Source organism: Poecilia reticulata, linkage group LG18 (assembly GCF_000633615.1).
Source record: "Poecilia reticulata strain Guanapo linkage group LG18, Guppy_female_1.0+MT, whole genome shotgun sequence".
NCBI classification, from domain to species: domain Eukaryota; kingdom Metazoa; phylum Chordata; class Actinopteri; order Cyprinodontiformes; family Poeciliidae; genus Poecilia; species Poecilia reticulata.
Genome location: NC_024348.1, coordinates 7,447,332 through 7,455,648, shown reverse-complemented (window position 1 = coordinate 7,455,648; position 8,317 = coordinate 7,447,332).

Genomic DNA, 8,317 nt, shown 5'->3' with positions numbered 1-8,317 from the left:
GGGGGGGGGACAGGAGGCAGATGGAGCCAGAGGTGCTCTTCATCATTGCTGATGTGTAAAATGGACTCCAGCATGGCAGGATAGTTTACAGTGTGATTACAACAACTGAGATCAATAGAGCAATGAGCGCTTCTGGGCATCTTGACCTTTATGCTTCAGTTAGTAAGGCTGTGTTCAAGCAGAGACATTTTCATTAAGCCCACATATATGACAACATAAACTAAAGGCACCTGACATTCCATTAAAAATGGCTGCCCTCTCTGACCTTCCAAATAGTGGAACAGTAGCTCGCTGCGAAGGGTCTCCCAGACTGCAGGCGGGGTCTTCTGTTCCCCCACAGGCTTATTTGCTAAGCCATCTCTAATTATAATGTAAGCGCACGGCTGCGGCTCGGGGGACTTAATCTCCGTCTTTTTGTTATCCCGTAATTATGTTTTCTATCTTTTGCTCCGTGAAAGAAGCTAATCATGTCGCTGAAATAAACTGCCCCCACCTCTTTAGTTTGTAATAATTCTAGCGTGGATATTTTCTATCCGCTCGCCTTTGTGTTCTGAAAAATGGCTAATCAGATTGCCTTTCAGACACATTTGTGTTTGTACCTCTCACCTACTGTGCAGGTTAGATGTAGCCAAAGAGCTTCACACAGCCAGGACAAAGTGAAAATGAGATGTTTTGGCAAAGATTTTCATGTATCCGCTGGTTTAATATGGGGGCTGGTTACCCCTGCTGACAGGTGCTGGATCCCAGCTTCACAGCACTGACTAGGTGAGATGGAGACACATTAATCCAGACACTCAAGATCTGTATTTCATTTAATGGAGACACATTAATCCAGACACTCAAGATCTGTATTTCATTTAAAAAATAAAAAAACAGAACACTTTCTAGATGTGAGGCAACAGTATCACAGCGGTGGACTCAAACAAATTCTCTTCAAATTCTTACAGCAATCAGTTTTGTTTTGTGGCGAGCCAGCCAGGAGGAAAACAAAACAAAGCAATCAAGACAGACAAATTGATCCAAGGTTTAAAGTTACTTTTGTACGACTGAACCATTTCATCTAAATCTGCTTCCATTTTGAACCAGAAATCAACCACCCCATACCCATCTATGTCACAACTTTAACAGTTTGCTTCTGTTGGTTGGTAAATAAAAGATACAAAAATCTCACATGCAGTTAAATGTCATTTTCTGAAGATTTGATGTTACAATCATTTTCCACTGAACAGAGTTCTGATTCCCCCAGTGCTCTGCAAAAACACTTTTACCCAGTATTTTTCTCTAGTTTCTAGCAAATAATATCCTAGTACATTGAAATAAGACAAAGCTAACTTACAAGTAACTTTTCAGCAAAATACAGCAGCTTGTTTTAAGTCAATAATTCCATAAAAACTAATTCCACTGCCATATTATTTCACTTATCACATGGAGAAATTGACTTATTATAAGTGAAGTAATCTGCCTGTGGAATTAGAACATTTTTATGTACTAGTCAGGAATTAACTAGGAAAGTTAGGAATTATTTACTTAATAATAAAAAAATCCCTAATAAAAATTATGACATGGATAGCATTTGAGCCATTTTAATGATTTTTATTTATTTAATCAAAAATACTTAATTACCATAAGAATTACACTGATACAGTACGGTATAAGTTAGGATGTAAAACAAGCAGCTTCACACAAGCTCTTGAAGTTTGACATTATAGAAATAAAAACATGAGAAATTCTTCTTATACATTCTTCATTCATATTTTTTGAATAATTATTATTTTCAGGGTGTCCAGACATGCTAAAAGGATTCTTTTTTTTTTTTTACCCTACAATATTTGTGTTTTTGACAAACTAGACGTAACAGAATGAGATACTGTTCTCGTCTAATCTGATCTGATCTGATAATCTCGCAACACAAGACACATGTGCTGCTTTATTATCAGTCTCTTACAACACAGGCCGCAGAGTCCAGCCTGTCAGTCAGATCAGAGCGATGTAAGGCCGAATTGAAGACTTCGACATCAGTCTGAGCCTTAAACGTTCAAAAAGGCGGGACTCAACAGGGGCTGTGGATGCAAAGAACCAAGAGCATGATTTATGGAAGTTACTGCTCCAAAGATGAGTCCCTCAGAAAGCACACATGTGATGGAGAAGCTGTAGATTGTGTGGATGCATGACTAATTGTGGGCTAAAATATCAAATGGGGCCGCCGTTAAGCCGGGAGGCTGCTCAAAATTCTCTCAGATCACTTATTCATTCTGCCAGATTTCAGGAAACGTGGGGCTGCTGAATTATGAGAGTGATCTGTTAAAATGTAGATTTGACAGTCGGTTTCTAACAGATACCCTCAGTCCATCATTCAGGCATCTGAAATATTGTTTTCCTATTCATCCAAAGGCAGAGGCTGAACAGTCTTTTCATTTACTTATGAATGAATTGTGGGACATTGTAAAAGTTGTAAACAGACTTGGACTACAGAACTCTTTACAGCATCACCTTGATCTGGTGTTTACCATATTTAAACAAACACTTGCATTTGTTTCATGAAATTTTTGCACTATAACACAAATTGTATATAGAGTAGACCACAATAACAGCACTTTCATTGTAAAAATGACTGCATAATTGAGTCTTTAATTATTATACTTTCATCTTTATAAACAATTAGCTTTTCAGTTTATTCAGCTGGTATCATTAATTTACAAGTTTTTTGGAAACCAAATTATTAGGTACCCTGGTTATGATTTTATCTAAACTTCACTCATAATATTAGCCACCAAGTCATGAATGTTTTGGACAATTTTTGAAATTCAGAACATCAGTTGTGAATGAATCAGGACACAATCCCATTGATAATGTAGACCACGTAATAATGAAATGGTGTGTGTACTGTCACTGCAATTTAAAGATACAAAGTTCACCAACATATATGGCACTAATTTCATTCTACTTAAACAGTAATGGATTTTACTTGGCACAGACAAATGCCTGATCTCAAATGACTTGTACTAGGACAAAAAAAGAAGTCTTTTGATTTCAACATTACAAATAGTAAAAGAAAAAAAAAGAAAACATCTGCATGCTTGTGTGACTCACTGTAAGAATATTACCTCAATTCTTGCGTGTTTCAGCCCTTTTTAGCTAACTGTTAGCTTCTTATTCAACCTAGTTCCACACATATAATTTATTTTTGGTCTTTCAGTACCAGATGTACTGTAAAATCTTGCCCTACATGATTTAGTAAGTACACTTTTCACAAATACACTCAGTTTCTCCAACTACAGCCTCCCCCTGGGTGGTGAGCCGCATCCTCCCACTGCCTTCAAAGTTCCTCTGTTCTCTCGAACAAATACTGCATTTCTTCTACTTCTAAATTGTATGATCTTTGGACAGACATCACCTCTCAAGTTAGGAAAAGCTAGCAACTAGCAGATTAGCTGGTTGCTAATTATTATTTTTTGTTTGTTTTTTGACAGAAGCCAGATTAATTGGAATCAATAGTACCAATACTGAATTAAACAAACAACTCAGTAGTCACTATCATGACACTAATGAATAATAGCTTTGGGTTTTGTGTGCTTAACTCTAAAACAGACAAATGTTTGCTAACATGTTAGCTAAAGCGGCTTAATGCAAAAAAAGGTAAAAATGTTACCGTAGTTACATAACTCTAAATACCACAGATTACCGAATTTGGTTTGTTTCCCCAAACTTGCTATACATTAAATTATATCTCCAGAATTAGCTAAAACACAATGGCTTTAAACTGGACCCTAAAACTAAACCAGACCACCTCTCATGCTTCTAAAGGGGCAGTATTATGTAAAACAGATTTATAATTTTTTAGTTTCGCGATTAGCAAACACCTGGTGGAACTGCTGAGCTCATTATACCAGCTACTTCTCAGTGCAACGCTTGTAAAAACACTGTTCAAGGGTTAATGGAGGGACGACGCTGTGACGACCTTCTGAAATGAACGGAGTTTCAGAAAGAGTAAAAGTTTTAACGAGACAGAGGCACAATTTCAAGGCGTTAAATTATGAAGCAAAATTTATTTTAAGTGTATTTGACTTAACGGCATTTTATTACAACTGAAGTTAAGTTACTTTGCTCTGGTATAAAATGGCACTATGTGCCTGAAAAACACACAATACTGCCCCTTTAAAGGAAGTAAAAAAACAACAACAAAAAACCAGCAACTCAGAATCCTTTACATTTTCAACATCATGAACTGGTCTGAAAGTTAAGCATAAAAAAATAGATATAAAATTCAAAAGGTTTCTTTGCCGAGAGGTCAGGAAGCCAACTTGAAGTACTGAATGAAGACTGTCACATTTTATTTTCTGATTCTCCATCTCTATAACAAATACTTGGCTTAGCACACACAGTGAATATAGCTATGCTGTTAATCACAGGCATATTTAGTGTCATTCTGATTACCTTGGCATCACTTGAATTAATGGAGCCCTATAGGCAAGCCTCTCTGTTCTCTGTCAGAGGCCCCAACGTCAACTTCACAAATCTCAACTCGCACTTTAGTGTGATTTAGTAAGTACACTTTTCACAAATACACTCAGTTTCTCCAACTACAGCCTCCCCCTGGGTGGTGAGCCGCATCCTCCCACTGCCTTCAAAGTTCCTCTGTTCTCTTGAACAAAGCCAATTAAAATGTACAATTAGGAAAAACAGCGTGTTGACTCCCAGGATCTAGACTGGACGTCTTCACACCATCACCGCCAGAGCCTCAGACTCCGGGCCGACAGTGACGGGCTGGCAGCAGCCGATGCACACGTATCTGAGGATCCACAGGTAGACGGTGCCAGACAAGGTGACAGTCAGGGCCAGGAGCAAGAGGCTGACGAGGCTCTGAGGGCTGAGCAAGATATCAGAGGAGGTAGAGGAGTCCTCAGAGGGATTCTGGGCTACAGAAAGAAAGAGACAGAGAGAAAGAGAAAGGAAAGAAACCAACCCAACTTATGAGGGGAGAAAAAAGCCACGGAAGAATCAGAAACCTGTGTGAAGGAAGGTGTGAGATGATAACAGAAGCTGCCTGTGGTAGGACAGACACAGAAACAAGGTGAAAGGGAGACTTGACGTTTGAACCAGAAGAGAAAGAAAAATGCAAACACCTCCCTCTAGTGTCCATGAGATGCCACAGTTACCTCAGAGCCACACTTAAAACAAAAAGCAGACTTTATTTTAACATGTTCAAAAAGGAAACAGATAAAACTTACTCCATTTATACGAAGACATGGGGCAAAGGTCAACTAGAGAAGATAATTAAACCAACAGTCATCTTTTTGGACAATGGGAGGAAGCCGGAGAACCCAGAGAGAACCCATTAATGCACTTGGAGAACATGCAAACCCCATGAAGACAGAAGAACCCAGGCAGGGATTCAAACCCAGGCAACCGTTTTATTTGAAAAAATAAATGTTTTAATCACACCTAAGCAGAATTTAGAGACCAATAACTAAACAGTTGTGATTTCAGACTGTGGTAGGAAGCTGGAGCGCAACCTGCAAGTGTCAAATCTTTTTATCCTTCATCCATCCATTTTCTTGCACCCTTGTCCCTCGGTGGGAGGGCGGGGGGGTGTTTGCTGGTGCCCATCTCTTGCTGGCGTGCTGGGCGGGGGGTGGTGTGCACCCTGGGCAGGTCGCCAGTCTGTTGCAGGGCAACACAGGGACACACAGGACACACAACCATGCACACACACACWCACACCTAGGGGCAATTTGGAGAGGCCAATTAACCTGACAGTCATGTTTTTGGACTGTGGGAGGAAGCCTGGGTGCCTGGGGGGAGCCCACGCATGCACGGGGAGAGCATGCAGGCTCCATGCAGGGGGACCGGGGCCGGGAATCGAACCCAGGGCCTTCTTGCTGCAAGGCAACAGCTCTACCAACTGCACCACTGTGTAGCCCCCCCTTTATACCCTTTTATCCCATAAATTTAAATAACTGATCACATCAGGACACATGTTCAGTCCCAGTCAGATTTCTCCAGCCTCAAAATGGTCACTAATTATCTCTTCTGTGATTTTTTTAATCTTCCGAATTAGTTATTTTTAGCTCCTCTCCAAAAGTACCTTGATCGTCTTCGAGAGGAGGGGCTGGAGAACCTGTAATGTCAGGTGTGACTTCCTGTTTCCCACCATTTCTTAACTTCTCATAAATGTAAATGAATCCCTTTTCATTCATGTCTTCACTGCAGTGGCTGTCTGCAGTGAAGACATGTTTGTCATCTGCCTTCACTGTTTGCTGTCCCTGCATCAAGTACGTGTAGAAGTGGGTTGGCTCTGATCCTCCACAGATAATGGAGGACAGGTGGAACCGCTCCGTTCCATTCTGCAGGCACGTCCATGGTCTGATTGGGAATCACTGGGTGTGTCCTGGTCGGCCTTTGTAGAAAAAACACCAGCACATTGTTATCAGAATGCCAGTGTTTTTTCTGTTAGGCCAACCCACAGCCTGAACAGCGGCGTTTGCCCCCCACATCCAACCAACTGCTCAAAAGTGAAACTACGTTGGTTGGAAATGTTGCCGATGGAAGAACAACCAGGGGGCTATTGCTAACGAGTTCAAGGAAGTTGGCATCATACAACTCTCTATCTGTGTCCCCACCAAATGAATCCAACCAGACTCAAACAGACTCCAGGAAACATTTTATGTCGTAGTCCTTTCCCATGTCTGATGACAATTTTTTCTCTCTCAGCTCCATCAGAACTGGGGAGATCTCCGTTTGGGACAAATGTTTGCCCAGTTGTCGGACAGCTGCGTGGATGAGACTAGCACAGCATGGGATGGATGACGCCTCCAGAAAACCACTTTCCTCAGCGAGACACCTTCTGGTGATGCTCAGGTTCAGGACACTCTGGAAAGTGGCATTCACCCAACTAATTTTTAGTTCATTGGAGAACTTAAAGTAGTTCTCCTCCTTATTTCCCATGCCCGCTTGTCCATAGGAGCAGCTTCTGTCCTCCCTACATCTGGAATGTCAGAGCCAACCCTCTGTTCTGACTTATCATACCCGTCCGGGGGAGAATAAACCTCAAAAATAATGGTGACCCTACCATTTAGAGAAGTTTTTCTGTACTTTTCTGTACCCTCACACTCAAGATGTTCCGTCGACTTTGAGCAAACTTCCCCAGCCAGGTCAGTTTGTCCAGAGACAGCAATGTCATCCTCAGTACTGTCTTGTGAGGTCTCACTCAGGTTTACATCTGCGGTCCCACAGACATCTGTCAAACAAACCTTCCCAGCCAGGTCAGTTTGCCCCGAGGCAGTACCGTCGTCCTCAGCTGAAAGACCTTCCAACGGATACTAGTCACTCTCATCATCCTGAGAGACTTGAAAGACACCATTGTCCAAATCCTTCCCAGGAAGGCATTAGTCCCATATCTTCTTCATACCTGTGGTGACGGCGTATCCAAGGCCCCAACCAAGCGGGATAATGAAGGGAAGGAGTGCCTGCGAAACACTAAACATTATTACTCTCCACAAATCTGAATCTCCGAGAACCGTCTGGATCTCACCATTGAGATTCTAGCTTTAGAACTTCTTTGATCTACTGTGATGTACATGATGTCATTTATGACCCCATCAGTGAGCTCACTGGACTTCTGAGGCAAGGTCTTGCTTCTGATCGTTGCTATGGAAACAAGTTGGTGAGGACATATAAAACCCTTTCTTCTATCAGCACTTTCCACTCACAGCTCAAAGATAATGAAAGGACTTCCATGCTGATGATTCACAATCGCAAAAGAGTAGGAGCTTCTTAAAGAGACAGAGTCCCCATTTCAAAGCTTTAAATTATGAAGTCAAATTTCTTTTATGTAATGTTTGATATACACAGCAATTTTATAGGTGACGTAGTTACTTGATTGTTCTATAAAACGGCAATACGCGCTTAGAAAATACATGATACCAACCCTTTAAAGCGACTGATTGCTTTAAAGCGATTCTGTTTATTGAGCTAGTGCAGGGGAACAATGAAAGGTGTCACAGTAATTAGGAAAAGAGAGATGGGGGGGAGGGGTGGAATAGGGATTTATTTATGCAAAGGCTTCAAACATGCCACCATCTAATCAAAGCTAATTAAAATTCTCTGTCAGGCTGCTTACTGTCTTTGAAGGATACGAAGACGACAGAATAAATAACTAATTAACAGCAATGTATGCTTGTTGCATATCAGGCAAACATATAAAACAAACCGATTACTTTAAAATTCAAAGTTTTTTTCAGTTTTAGTCATTTTAGTGTGTGTTGTTTGACTTGCGGGGATGGACATAACCCCAGCTGGTCCTGACCCACGACAGGGG